The following is a 14,719-nucleotide window of genomic DNA, read 5'->3' as shown; positions in this document are numbered from 1 at the left end:
CATCAAAAAAAAAAACAATTCCAGTACGACAATTCATATTTTCTAATCGGAAGTTGTTCCCATGCTTCTTGGCGCTTTATCTTTCCTTTTCTCCTTTTGACAGTTGTCTGTAACCTCCAAGGTAGTGCCACACAAAATGATGAGGAGGCACCCGTTAGCAAATTAATTAGAAGGTGCAGATCTAAAATTCCTAAGGCATCCAATTTAGATGACAACTGGATTTTATTTAGTGCCATGCAAAAGCAGGTGTGTGTTGCAACTCTACATAATTCATAAGTTTAGTCTCTAAATGAAAAATGTGCATGGGCTTAGGAAAAGCCCTTCTTTTGTAGGAAATTCCTAAATACACATGAAAGTTTTTTGGTTCCTTGATGCCTGGGTGGTTGGAGTTGTCCTCAATAGGAAAACCTGAAGCTGTTGAATCTGCGTACGTGGAAAGCCTTCGACAATTACATACAGAAGCTGTTCCTTTACAAATGAAATTCCTGCTTTCGTGAATTTGTTCTTCGAGTATAATGTGATGATATCCATCTACATTTCAAATGCCAGCGTCTCGTCCATTTGCAGCTAAAATGCAGGCATGACTTGAGTATTCACGACATACGTTATTGGATAATATATATAGATCAAGATAGGGTTAACTTTTTTTAGAACAATGTCCATTATTGTGTTCATGAAAACATACCTTTTCCTCTCTTTCAGGGATGAACTCTGAACTGATTCTACATTTGCAGTTGAAAAACCACAAAAGCTTAAAATTTTTTGTTGCACTGTAATTACTTAAAATAATAAAAAAGAAAACCAGTCTATGAATAGAAGGTATTATATGCAGTACATGGTAAAGTCTGTGCAGCATGGTGCAGTGATTTAGCACAGCAGGTGGGACTCCTACTCTGCAGAACTTGAGATTGATTCTTCATTCCTCTACATGACTGGCAGACTCTTGTCTGGTGAACTGAGTGTGTTTGCTCTGGGCCAATTAATTCCTACACATAAGGGAGAGGGCCTACTTCAGTGACCTAATCTTGGGCTAGCTCACTGTGCTCTCTAAGAACCTTCGGCAGCCCCACCTATCTTCCTACAAGGCAAAGGTGTCTGGGTTATGGAGAGAATATGGTGTACAATAACGGCCCTGGAATCTAACTAGGTAATAATTGCAAGGAGCAGGGGCAGGTCATAGCAACGGTGAGCTCCGGGCAGTGAGGAGGCGCGTCTCAGGCCAGCTGGAAGCTATGGCTGCCAAGCCACCGCCCTGGGTAGCCTGGATTTCGCGTTGGATGCACAGCAGGTTTTAAGGCGGTTAGCACGTCCCTCATATATTGCGGAGCATAGGCAGCGTGGGTTGTTCCCGGCCTTCTTCGGACATCTGGTTAGCAAACTCACCCACCCTCCCTATTTTAAAGGGTTGCTCTAATTTCGTCAAGCCAGTGCCCTGGCAAGGCTTCTTGGCAGAGGAGCTGCAGATCCTTTTCAGGAGGCCGAGCTTTGGCGCGACTGCTGGACCTTCCTAGTTAAATTTTGCAGGTTGGGGGCCTCCCCTTGCGATGCTTTGGGTGGGCGGCTCATGGCGATGCTGTGGGAGATTCTCCTCTGCACCAGGCGCCTGGGACACCTCTTAAGCAGTCGGCCACAAAGGCTGCGGCTCTGGGTGGCCCATAGTAATTCTTTCCTGTCCTCCTGTTAATAGGGATTTCTCTGGGGTTTGTTGCGTGGAAATCAGCCAGGGTGCTGACTCGGCTGCTGGAACGGATGTGCTCCTCTTGCTTGCCCAGCTTCTGCCTTAATAATAATAAAAAGGGCTGAGCCCCATTTTAATCCCAAGGCGTGTCCTGTTGTTATTCACCTCTGCACATCTAGGCGCAAAAAGAGAAGGTGATTGTAAGCTGCTTTGAGACTCCTTATGGCTGGGAGTAGAGAGTGGATATAAAACTAAGCTTTGTCTCTCTTTAACTCTTCTAGTGCCTTATGGCGGTTCATTTTAAAGTGGAAAAAAGCAGAACATTTCAGAAAGAGAGCGAAAATGGCTGTGGGGCTGTTTAAGGTAAGGTGACCAGATTTTAACATTGGTAAAGTGGGACGCCATTGACCGGCTACGTTAAGCGAAAGAGCACAGGCAGGGAAACAGGAGTGCTCTTCAGAAGGCAGTGCCGCGAGCGCAGGAGGCCGCCACGACTGCCAGAGGCGTAGCTTGGGGAAAATTGAGCCTGGGGCAAAATATAAGTGTCCCACCTCGCGCAACCGGCCTCCACCACTATAAGTGCACAAAAGTTTTTTTGCACCACGAGGTCATCTCCAAAGTGGCCATCAAGCATTATAGAATATGCCCAACTTCCATTGAAGGAAATCTGGGTAAACCAGTAGTAGATGCAGATATGATTTTTTAAAACAGATTCATCAAGTGAATCTACATGATCCTTTTTACACTGGAAATGAAAAAATGAAATCACTCGCCATAAAATTATAGAACATTACGTCTTCATCTCTGCAGGAAGCACCTAAAAACAATCACGCGATCCCATGTGCTCTGTGGTGCTTCGCAAGTGGCAATGCAAAAACCTGCTTTGAAAACATGGATCCCTCTATGATCTTTGCACTTAAACCATCATCCCAAAAAATCACCATTGTGAACATCATACAACTCCGAAGTCATTAGCCACATGTCACAACAACAATCACATTAGCCACATGTCAAGCAAATAAATCAGTATTAATAGCCTTATGGTGCCTGTAGTGGTGCAAAAAACCTTACTTGAAAAATAATATGGATCCCCATTATTCTTCCAATTTTAGTCACCCCAAAATCACTCAGAACATCAAGCAGCTCCGGTAAGGTACCCTAGACACATGTCTGAACATGTAATAATCCTGCCTCGCCATGCTCCTTACGTAAGCACCATGGTAGGTTCCTCAAAGTCAGGATCCTTCAAGTGGACTCTTCAGGATTTTGCACTGGGTAACCCCAAATCCACCTTCTCACATCATTGGCACACATTATGTTCATATGCACAGACTACTTCCCCCCCCCCAATATGCGGATCCTATGCTTCTTCGGTGCCACTTACAGTACAAAAAATGGAGTCTCCAAATTACAGATCCTCACTTCATTTTTCTGCCAGGATCATAAGCAAAATCTCCTCCCCATGCAGCACCAGGATTAGAAAAGTTTTAAGCAATCAGAATCCGTGATTTTACTAAACTCTTGCCCTCCCATCATCAATTACATGGCACCCCAGGCAACGTGCAGCTTTGCCAGCAGAAACCGTGGCACCTCGGCCAAACTCTGCTCCTCCCATCCCCATGGCACTAGTGCAGAAAGCCTTTTGCCGGTTAGCAGAAACTGGTGGCATGGGGCAAACCAGTGCCCTCCTCAACTCCCCATGCCTACCAGGGCAGAAGGTTTTACTCAGCAGAAATCCAGGCATGGGCAAACTGTGCCCCTCTCCATCCCCTCCTGCCGCTGACCAGCTGAGAAACACAAAACTCAAGCTCAATTTCTACTTTAATGTTTCGGGAGGAACAAGCTTCCTAATAATCTCCTGGTGTTTCTGCCATGACCCTCCTCTTCTGGCCATAAGGGCGGGTTACGCTTCCCAGTTGCCGGGCCAGGTTTGAAAGCCTGTCTTCGCCAGCCCTGGTAAGCAGCAGGGTGGGGTGATATCCTCGCGCTGGGCCACGCTACCGCTGGCTTTGCCTCCTCCTCCTGCCCTCGCCTTTCGTTGTTGGCGGTATGGCTGTTTCGGCAAGGGTCGGGTTACAGGGCCGAGTCATTGACTATCTTCGGCACCCAGAAGCGGCAGCAGGGCTGGTGCATCCTTTGTCTGCTGTCGCCAGGGCCGCTGGCTTAAGTGGTCCGATTAGCATCTTGCCCTCGGCTTCTCGCTGGTTGCGAAGCCGGATGCTTTCCCCGCAGCTGGCCATTACGCCGAAGCTGCCGAAACCTGTCTTTGCCCGCCCCAGCAGCAGGTGGGCGTATCCTCGTTCAAGAAGCCGCTCCAGCCGCCGCTTTCGCGGGTCTATCAGTATCCTCCTGGCCCTTCGCTGGTTGCGATGGCGGCGCTTCCGGCGCGTCGGCCAGTTGTCGAAAGCCGGCTGGACCTACCAGGAATCGCCTTTGTAGCAGGGCAGGCGCATCACTTCCGCTGGCTCAGTTTTGCCTGCCTTCGGTTATGAAGGCTGAGTTTCGGCAGCCGGCCAGGCCGAAGCTGCCGGTTCTGTTTTGCCCGGCCCTGCAAGCAGCAGGGTTGGTGATCCTTCGCCCGCTGGGCGTTGGTATCGCTGCGGGTTTTTTTTGCCTCCCTGCCCGCCTTTGTGGTTAAGTGAGGCTGGCGCGGTTTCCGGCGGCCGGCCAGTCCGGTTACAGTAATTATTCTCGCCTGCGAAGCAGGGCAGGTGTGGAAACTATCCTGCTCCGTCGGGCTAATACGCTGGCCATAACCTGTTTTCCTGCCCGCCGCTGGTCATGAAGGGAGCGCTTCTGGCAGCTGGCCAGGCCGTTTGTTCTGTCCGTTTTGCCCGCCTCTGCAAGCAGCAGGGCGTGGCGATCCCTCGCCAAGAAATACGCTGGCCAAGGCCCAGCATCCTGCTCCATATTGTTATTGCGAGCGGAAGCCTCTCCGCAGTCGGCTAGGCCGAAGCCGTTTCCGGATCCATGGCCTTCGCCTCTTTGCAAGCAGCAGGGCAGGCGATCCTTTGCTCATGTCGGCAGGTCAAGGGCCGTACTGGCTTTTGCCCTCCTTGCTCGCTGCCTCGCTGGTTTCAGGTGGCGAAAAGTTTCCGCTGCCGCCAGTCCGAAAGCCGGGCCGAACTCCATCTTCGCCTTTGTAAGCAGCAGGGCAGGCGCGATCACTACCGGCTGGCTCCAGCCTCTGCTCCGCCTTCGCTATTATGGCGCTTTCGCAGTCGCTGCGGTCGAAGTTGCCGGTTCCCGTTTTGCCCGCCTCTGCAAAGTAGCAGGGTGGGCGTGATCCTCGCCTTCAAGAAAGCCGCCCTGGTCCGCCAGCGCTTTGGCGGCCTGGCGAGCCTCCTGCTCCGCCTTCGCTGGTTAAGTGCTGGGCGTAAGCTTTCCGGGTCGTTGTGGTTGCCAGGTTGCGTTTGCCTCGTAAGCAGCAGGGCGGCGAATAACTCCTCGCCAAGGGCGCCAGGCCGCATCAAGGGCTTTGCCTCCCGTCTACTTTGTTGGTTATGAGGCGTGGTAGTTTCGGCCGTCGTATATTTGAAATATTGCCGCTGTAATCTATCCTTTCGCCTGCCCTGTGGGCAGCAGGGCGTATTTTGCATCGGCTGTTCGGCGGGTCGTATCGCTAATACGCTGGCTTCCAGCTCTCCTGCCCTTCGCTGGTTGTGAGGCGGCGCTTTCCCCAGCCGCTAATGCCCTGATACTTTTATAGCACAGAGCCTCTCTACATACTAATCTGCCATGGAGGGAGGGGATTAATCATTACCACATGCTATCAGTTGAAGTTAGCTGAAGCTAATCATTAACCGTAGCTCTGCAGAACTAAGGAAGATTCATCAAAGGGGAGTTGGAAGTTAATCTTTAACAAATCAAGCTCCCGAATCCGAAGAAAATTCAAATCGGGACTTTTCTAAAAGAAAGTGACTAATTGTTGTGCCAGGCTGAACGCCCCGGCCACTAAAACGGACCAAAAAACGGGATTTGATGGTCACACTAGTTTAAGGATGTTTTACTTGGCTGTCCCTGGGTAAACTTGCTCATGACAGTGTTCTTCATTCTCCCTTCCTCCAGCTATCTAACAGCCTTGACAGGCTAAGAGACTGGATTGGCAATTTATATCACCTGTAGCGTGCAAGGTTTAAGCTCTGGCAGATTGTCATGAGGTTACCAGCGGTAGGAAAGATCGTACAGCACATTTAATCCTCTGCACAAGGGGGCCACTGGAGGCCTGATCAGGGAGCTGGGTGCTATCCGATTCTTATCTGCTAAAGGCCCAGTTGTCATCAGTATTGTCTGCTCAGACTGCCAGGGGCTCCTCAGGGTCTCAGGAAGAGGTCTTTCACATCACCTAGTATCTGATATCTGATCCTTTCAACTGGGGATGCCGGAGATTGAACCTGGGACCTTCTGCAGGAAGTGCAGATGCTTTACCACTGAGCCAACAAACCTCTCCCTTGGAGATGTGGTCCAATAGCCTGCTCCTGGCCTGAGGATAATTTTATCTACAGCATTTTGGAATGCTCAGTGTGTATCTTATGTTTTTATGCTGTCAAGTTTAAATCTCCAAGCTCATCCAGGGGTCCCATTAAATGATGGCAAATGGGGTACAGTTAGGAGACCCACATTTCTCCAGTATCCAGCACAAAGGACATAAATCAATACCATGAATGGCAAATTCCCACATAGATCACTGCACTCGGCGGTGGCAGAACTGCTGGTGACCCCTGGCCCCGCCATTTAAGGGACGAGCGCGGCTGGTCTTCAGACTGGGCCAGCGTAGCTCTTTATAGAAGCTCTTGGCCCCTGCCTGGTGGAATGCTCTACCTCCAACCATCCGGGCCCTGTGGGACTTGGTGAGTTCCGCAGGGCCTGTAAGACAGAGCTATTCCACCGGCTTTGGAGGGGCTGGCCAGCGGTTCTACTGCCCCCCCACTGAAACTGCAATTGCAACCGAGGCTGCCTGTGTCCATCTTTTTTTTCCATCTCTGGTTGGGCTCGATTCTTCTGATACCATCACAGGCCCTCTCGCCCTCCCTCTCTTTGGCCTTTAGATCGGCACCGATTTTACTAACTGTTAAACAACTCTTTGTTGTTTTAATTCTCGATATATTTGTGATGTATAACATGCTGCTCAAGTTTTAAATTGGTTAATAGGTTTAAGTTTTATGTTGTGTGATTGCTGTTGAACAACAGTTGTATATGAGCTCATTGAATTTTCTGGGGATGAGGCGGCTTATAAGTCGAATAAATAAATAAATAAAATAAAAGGAGGAAGACTTATAGAGAACCACCATCATTATATTCCTCCTAATTTGCTGTTGATGAAAGACTGCAAAACATGGCTGAGGTAATGTGTGAGATTTATACTTATCAAACCTGATATTTATACTTATAAATATAGGTATCAGTTACACCTGCCAAGTCAGCAACCCCAAAAAGAAACAAACATTCAAGGTGACTGGTGACAGGCCCTACGCTGCTTCACTGCTTAAGCTTCATGGAGGTGAATGATATTCTTGCTGAACTCCGTCCAGCAGCAACTGAATTGCGCTCATCAATGCAGTTGTGGAAGGACCAGCAAAAGAACTGAACCCTCCTGATGAAGCTTAAACTACAAAACACGAAGGCTGTACATGACATTAAAGCTGCCACCAGTCACCTTGAATCTTCTTTCCTTTTTTAGTTTGTGGACGTATTGATGTAGCCCCATTTTTCTTCTCTTTTGGGGTTGCCAAGTCAGCCAGTCCCGAACACAGCAATTCTTGTTTATTCATGACAGAACTGGAGCACACTAAACTAAATCTGTCCTTTCTGAGCCTTACCTTGTGGCACTTGGTTGATTGATTTCAGTATTTTTCTCCCATCTTGGCAACCTCTGGTATCTGGGAGTCGGGGTGGAAGAAAACGTTGAAATCAACCAGCCAAGACTAACAAGGAAAAATGGGAACTAAGGCAGGTTTGACTTTTGTGACTGGTCCAACTTTGTTCAAATACAGGCCCCTTCCTCCCACAACATGAGGATTTACGTATTTAGAAAATGTTTATGTCATCTTCCCAGAAACCTGCTTGAGGTGGCTTACAATTAGCCTGAGTAAAAAGCAATGTTTTCACCTGGCAGCTAAAAAAACCAAGGTCAGCACAAAATGAGGTCAGAGGCATTCTAAAAATGAGGTACCATCACTGAAAAAGCCCTGTTTCCAGTTTCACTACCCACTCCCTCAATTCTGTGAAGGTGGGGCAACAGAGAACAGGGCCTTTTAAAGCAAGATCTTCTCTGCTACAGGCTGAAATATGAATAGAGGTGAAGCTGAGAGCCGCAGTGTAGAGTAGGTGGCGGTAAGAGCAGTGCACTCTCAAATCTGGGAGAACTGGGTTTGATTCCTCGCTCTGCCAATTTGGAGCTTGTGGAGGCTTATCTGGGTGGAACCAGATTGGCCTTGTGTGCACTCCAACACACAGCCAGCTGGGTGACTCCGGCTTAAGGTCACAGTCTTTTCTGAGCTCTCAGCCTCCCACCTACCTTCTACAGGGCAGGCTTGTGTTTGTTGGGTGGAGGGAGTGGAAGAGATTGTAAGTCCCTTTGAGTCTCCTTTTGCAGCAGAGAAAATATAAAATCCAAACTTCTCTTCTTTTTTTCAGGTGTCTCTTTTTTTTTCTTTTTTTTCTAGGTGCATCCTGCCCTCAAGCTTCATTTCATATATTATTATTTCTATTATTATTATTATTTTATTAAATTTCTATACCACCCTTCCCCGAAGGGCTCAGGGTGGTGTCCATCATTCAAATAACAGTTAAAACCATTTCACCCTAATCCCAGTTAAAACCATATACAAATTATAAAATTCAAAGTCCCATGGTTGGATTAAAATTATTTCCCCCTTCCCCTTCCTTCTGCCCTTCCCCCATTTAGGGCTTTAAAAGGAAGAACCATCACTTTGAATTGTAACCATAAGCAGATGGGCAGCCAATGCACCTCTTTCAATGCAGGGGTGATACCATCCCTGTATCCAGCTTCTGATGATAACTTGGCAGCTGCAATCGGACTAAATAAAGTTTCCAAATGCTTTTCAAAGACCCACATAGAATGCATTATGCTAATCTAACTTGCCTATGATCAGAGCACGGATCGCTGTAGCCAAGTCCCAGTAAAAGAGGAATAACACACTCTCATGCTAATGTTGTCACACTTCCTTGTGCCTGCTCTGCAAATGAAAAATGTAATTGCCTATAAAAATGGAGATGCTTTCTGCTATATGCCTGAAAGTTGGGTGGGGGCTGGGAGTGGGGGAGTAGCTGATGAAAATGTATTTTCAGTGAAACACAATGAAAATTAAAACCAAGGATCCAAACTTTTATAATAATGCTAGTAAAGATGAATAACAAACAAACCTCAAATGAACCAAATAAATGTCTGTTCTTACTGATTAGACCCCCAGCTGTGACGCTGTGATTCATCCACGTTGTTTTATTTCTGCTGTTCTTATTTTGCCATTCCAGGCTGTTAACATTCTGGTCTCTACCAGAATCTGCCTTTTTTAAAATTATTATTGTTATTTGTTGTTATTTCTTTTAGATTAATTTATTTTGTTGCTTGTGTTTAATTAGGATGTGAACTGCTTAGAAAAGTTAATTGGGAACAGACGGATATAAATATTTTTAAATACATAAACAAATAAAGAACTCAAAGAAATTCTTGTAGGGCAAAGTGTACTGAGACACTACACCAGGCCAGTTTTATGACTTTGAAGTAGATTCTCATGTAACTCTTCTATAAATGTAATTCTGTGTTTCTATGATTGTGTACAAAGGCTAAGGCTGAAGGACAAGTCACCCATTTTGAATGCAGGAAGTTTTAAATGCAATCTCCAAGTGAAGAATCTTAGGTTTCAAGTGCTGGAAAAGGCTTTTCTTAGCGTGACATCCTAGAGCCGTGGTGGCGAACCTTTGGCACTCCAGATGTTATGGACTACAATTCCCATCAGCCCCTCCCAGCATGGCCAATTGGCCATGCTGGGAGGGGCTGATGGGAATTGTAGTCCATAACATCTGGAGTGCCAAAGGTTCGCCACCACTGTCCTAGAGCAGGGATGGCCAGACTATGGCGCTCCAGATGTTCATGGACTACAATTCCCATCAGTAGTCCATGAACATCTGGAGTGCCATAGGTTGGCCACCCCTGTCCTAGAGAGCAGCTACCAGTCAGAGTGGACAGTATAGAGTTAAATGGGCCAAAAGGATAGATTGGGGCTATTCTCAACTCTTTATGTCCCATAATAATCAGTTTCTTATGGATGGTTTCATGATGCAATTTGAGGTCTTGTCCGAAGAACACTGGAAAGTTCCTTTGTAGCCTGAAATGCCATTAGAAAAGAGGAGGCTGGCAATCTCCCTTAACACTTGTTCCTGATGTTGGTATTTGTCACTCTTATCTCAGTGGTGCAAAAATGGGGGTGTCAACTAGAAGGATGAAGCTTTTTTCTCAGTGGCTTCTGGAAATATTTTTTTAAGCAGGGATTTCACTTCACCTCCCCTCTCTCTTTCCCATTATTGCACTGTGAAGTCTACTGATGAGGAACATGAAGCTACAATAGCCATATAGATTTGCCCCGAGCAAAATGCCAAGGAGAGCTATCCATTTTTTTCTGATGCATCACATCCTCTCTACATAAAAATTCATTCAATTCCTTTTTTCCCCCTGCAATAGCATGTATTTGCTATTGTTGTTTCAGATTTGGCTTTTTAACCTGTGCTTAGACAACCATCCCAATTTAACGTGACACAAAAATAAACAAGACAAAATTACTGTATTCAGCATGAGCTGTCTAGGGCCAGAAAGACCCACTGCGAAATATTCCTTCTTTTCTTTTTCATCTTTAGCCTTTCCCTCGTAATATAGTCAAGAATTCAAATGTCAGTACTCTCTTTTTTGCTTTATTACATTTATAAATCTGAACAACTGACCAGAAGAAGTGGAAATAGGCTGCGGAAGAAGATAAAGCAAAAACTGCCCTTGGGAAGGAATATCTAGTGAAATGCTTGGTCTGCACATGGCTGTTTCGGAGGATCTGTGGATGGTAATATTTTTGAACTAGGGTAGGGGTGGGTAGAGTTAACTGGTTGCTCACCATAATATCATCTGAACATGGTATATGTGTTTTGTCTTTTTGCCCAATAAATTATTTACCATTGTGACTATCCATAAAATTATTCTCATAAACAATGTCACGAGTAAGTCATAGACGCAGCATCTGGTGCAATCCTGCATCTATAAAAATGGTAACCACACTTGCAGCATGCAGTCTGTTCTTGTTTCATACAAAATATCTTTTATATTTGCAGGCAGCAGCAACCCACAACACAAAGCATCCTCCTTGTCCAAATTGGCTTGCCTGCCCTTTTTCAACCTATAAATATTTATTACACACATACATACCTACATACTACAATGAGCACATGAACAGTCTGGCAGTACTGACTTATCCTTGATGATCTGGTTAGCAAAAATATGGGATGCCACCCTATTGCTCTGTGCATGGAGGGTGAATCCTTTTGAAGCCATAAAACCCCTGCCCTGTTCTTACGCAACCACATTTCCTTGATACAAAGCTGCTTTGTACTAACTCTACACGGTCACAGACAGAAAAAAATCTTTCATAACATTTGCTTAAATATTGGGGGGGGGGGGAACATAACTGAATGGTGTTGCAAACATCCAACATCTCATTTAAACTGGGCTATTCCACATGAGTATCAGGAATGGATTTCAGCAGACTACACAGACTATAGATTTCTGGCATGCTAAAATTGCAAATGCAGTTGTTGAAAGCAGAGTTTAAATGAGACGGTGGGCATGCACAATATCATCTGGGTAAGCTCTTCTTGCCCACCAGCACTGTATTTACATCAGGCTCCAGGTAGTAGGTGTTAGGCAAGATCTTTCTTTGCGTGAGAACCAGTGGAGCTGACATGGGATACCTTCATTTGTATATATATCTATGTCCTTTTTTGAATATCATATGTAGCTCCAAAATAGAGTAAATATAACTCCCTATCCCAGTGTCATTTTGAGTCAGGAAAATAGCACAGAGAGGAGGCAGGAGGAAGCCCTCGTCTCTCTGTACAACAGACTTTAATTATATAGTAAGACGGAAAAGTACCAGGCCCAGAACTTAGGCCTGTGACACTTCACTGGACAGCGCCCTCCACTCAGATGAAAAGCCATCGACAACTACTCTTTGAGTGTCATTTTCCAACCAGCTCCCTCTCCACGTAACTATCCTAGAATCCAATCCACAGTCCTCTAGCCTATCCATCAGAACATCATGGGGAACCGTGTCAAAAGCTTTACTGAAGTCCAGGTAAACAACATCAACAGCACTCCCTTGATCCAACAAGCTCATCACTTGAAAGAAACAAGGTTTTTCTGGCAGACCAGTCAGGGACAAATCCACGTTGACTTCCCCAGTTCACCAATCATTCTTCAGATGCTTACAGACTGATCCCCTTAAAATCTGCCCCAGTATCTTCCCTGGGTCAGAGGTCAGGCTGATTGGTTTGCAGTTTCCCTCCTCTCTATTTTTTTCAAAGCTGGGATAACATTTGGCTTCCTCCATTGTGGCAGAAGTGACAACATCATGCTCCAATGCAGAGCACTATGCTCTTTTTTTGGCAGGCTGGCTTCTACTCACCAAACAGCTGAGTGTTGGTGGGCAGTGGCCAAAATCACTGGGAAGTTGCACGCTGTTAGGGGGAACCTAGTAACCCTTGTCCAATGACTTGTGCAGTAAAATGAAAACACTTTTGGTTTTTAACACCCATACTAAAGTGGTTTCTCAAGGACATCTAATTGATTTCCTATAATGACTTTAAGATGTGGTGGATCTATTCACAAAGCTCATAAAACAGTCTTATATATATCATGATGGCATATGATTTTGAACTTCAAATGCAATATGATCCAGGCCAAGCTTCAAACTTCTTTCCAAGAAGGGAATTCATCTATCAAAAGCATAATCAAAAGTTCAACTGATTTTTTTAAAAGTTACCAATCACCCCTTAAACCACATGCAATACACAAATCACTCTCATGGACAGTCTAGGGGATAAATCTCCAGATGCCTTGAATATTTCCTGTTCTTGAATATTTACAATGGGGCTACATGCTATAGTTCTTTTGTGAGGAAAAAAAAAAGACTATTCAGAGCTACATTGTCCCATTTAGGAGCTTCATGTGATTTTCTGTAATATTTCAGTGAAATTACATCAGCTGAAGGATTTACACAAATCAGATACTGCTTTTTGGGCCAGACAGGCCTGGTTCCATTCAGGCCTCATTATTACTTCCCATCATATCTCTATCACATAGTAGAACAAGAGCTTGTCTAGCCTGATGACTGACAATGTAATCCAATGTAATCACTCCAGCCTAACTCCTCTAAAATCAATGGGCTAATGCTGGAATAACTCTGCATAGAATTGAGATACACAGCTGTAAACCTATTGGCTTGGTTAAACCATTCGATTTAACCTCAGCTCCCATCTACAATATGGGTATAATAACACTCACCTGCTATACAGGATTATTGCAACGATCACAAGAAAATACTGTATGTCAAACAACTTAAACACGCTATGTAAATCCTAACCTTTTATACTAATAACATATAATATAGTTACTGATTTATAGTTCACCTTTCAACTGTTCACAAGATTCTTTTAACACTTTAATAACACAAATTAAAAGTAATTTATTAAACATACAACTAGCCTAACTAAAACAAAAATATATAACCATAGAAAACCATAGAAAAAGACCAGGGGGCGGAGGGATTATTTTTAATATTTGTTTTAATTTATGTCATTTATAGTCTGTCTTTCGCACTTAATCTCAAGAAGAATTATGCAGAGTAAGTCAATACAATTTTAAGGATGGGGTATTCAATAAACAATACAATAGGATTAGGGGTGTAGAACCAATCAAAATCTTAAAACAGAACTGAAACAAAGCAGAAGTCTTAACAAGACACATTAAATAATAACAAATTACATAGTAGGCTTCTTGTTTCACTGATCTAACCACAGGACTATAGACCACAGTCACAAATAATTTACCCAAGTAACTCTCTGAAGCCTTTTATATAGTGCTACCCTATTGCCTGATTAGAAAAGCTCTCTTGAATGATTCAGTTTTGCATGGTTTGCAAAAGCCAGGAGGGCGGGAGCCTTCCTGACCTCCCGAAGCAGGTCATTTCATAGAAAGAACACATGCAAATTTCACAGATGACAACAAGCCACATCTCTGGAGCCACCACAGAAAAGGCCCAGCGCCTTTAGTTTTTTTTAAAAGAAGAAATCTGATGGATTCATACTAGAACAATAGGATATTTGTAGGGACTTGTATTTTTACTGTGCCTTTACCCCTTTTAGTTTTACCATCAAATCTTAAATTGCCACAGTCTATCTGAGGTGCTGAGGCGAGGATGGCTGAGACATAACCAGCAGATTTGTCCTGCTTCTCTATTATCACTCCATGCATGGGCACTGGAGACTGTCATGTCTTTTTCTTTCTGCTCTCTTTACTTGTACTGTCATCTGCTGGCATTTTCTGCTATAAGTCACACCGGAACTTTTTGCATTTTATAGCAGAAGGGGAAGGGGGAGGAAAAGAGACTTATGAGGAAATAGACTGGAGAAGTTTTGACAGCTTCATTTTCTGACACATAAGGAGGGGATTAAAGATAGAAAGAGATCTCTGGGTTGAGCACTGGCAGTGCTATTTGAGGAGAAGGCAAAACACCACTTTTATAAAAATAGACAAAGGCGTGCATCTCAGTTGTTGAAAATTCAGTGAAATCGAAGCATCCAGGGAGCCCCCTGCATTCAGGTGATGCCTTAAATACCAACGATGAATAAGTTTGCAAGCAGGGGATGGCCTTGACTAATGAGTACCTCAAAATATATCCCAGCATCTTGCTTTTAAAAAGGAATCTAAGGCATTTTCTGCACACCATAATTACCCCAGGGGAAAACCAGAATCATACATAC

General features: G+C 44.7%; 1 protein-coding gene across 1 annotated transcript in view; it reads right to left on the bottom strand.

The window, feature by feature from the left end:
* The window catches only part of MTUS2 (microtubule associated scaffold protein 2), a 347,703-nt gene that overhangs the window by 89,256 nt on the left and 243,728 nt on the right, over window positions 1-14,719 (bottom strand). The gene's annotated exons all lie outside the window — the stretch shown is intronic.

The sequence above is a fragment of the Sphaerodactylus townsendi genome, linkage group LG04 (assembly GCF_021028975.2).
Source record: "Sphaerodactylus townsendi isolate TG3544 linkage group LG04, MPM_Stown_v2.3, whole genome shotgun sequence".
NCBI lineage: Eukaryota > Metazoa > Chordata > Lepidosauria > Squamata > Sphaerodactylidae > Sphaerodactylus > Sphaerodactylus townsendi.
The sequence above is the reverse complement of the archived record's forward strand: the minus strand, read 5'-3'. Positions and strand labels throughout refer to the sequence as shown.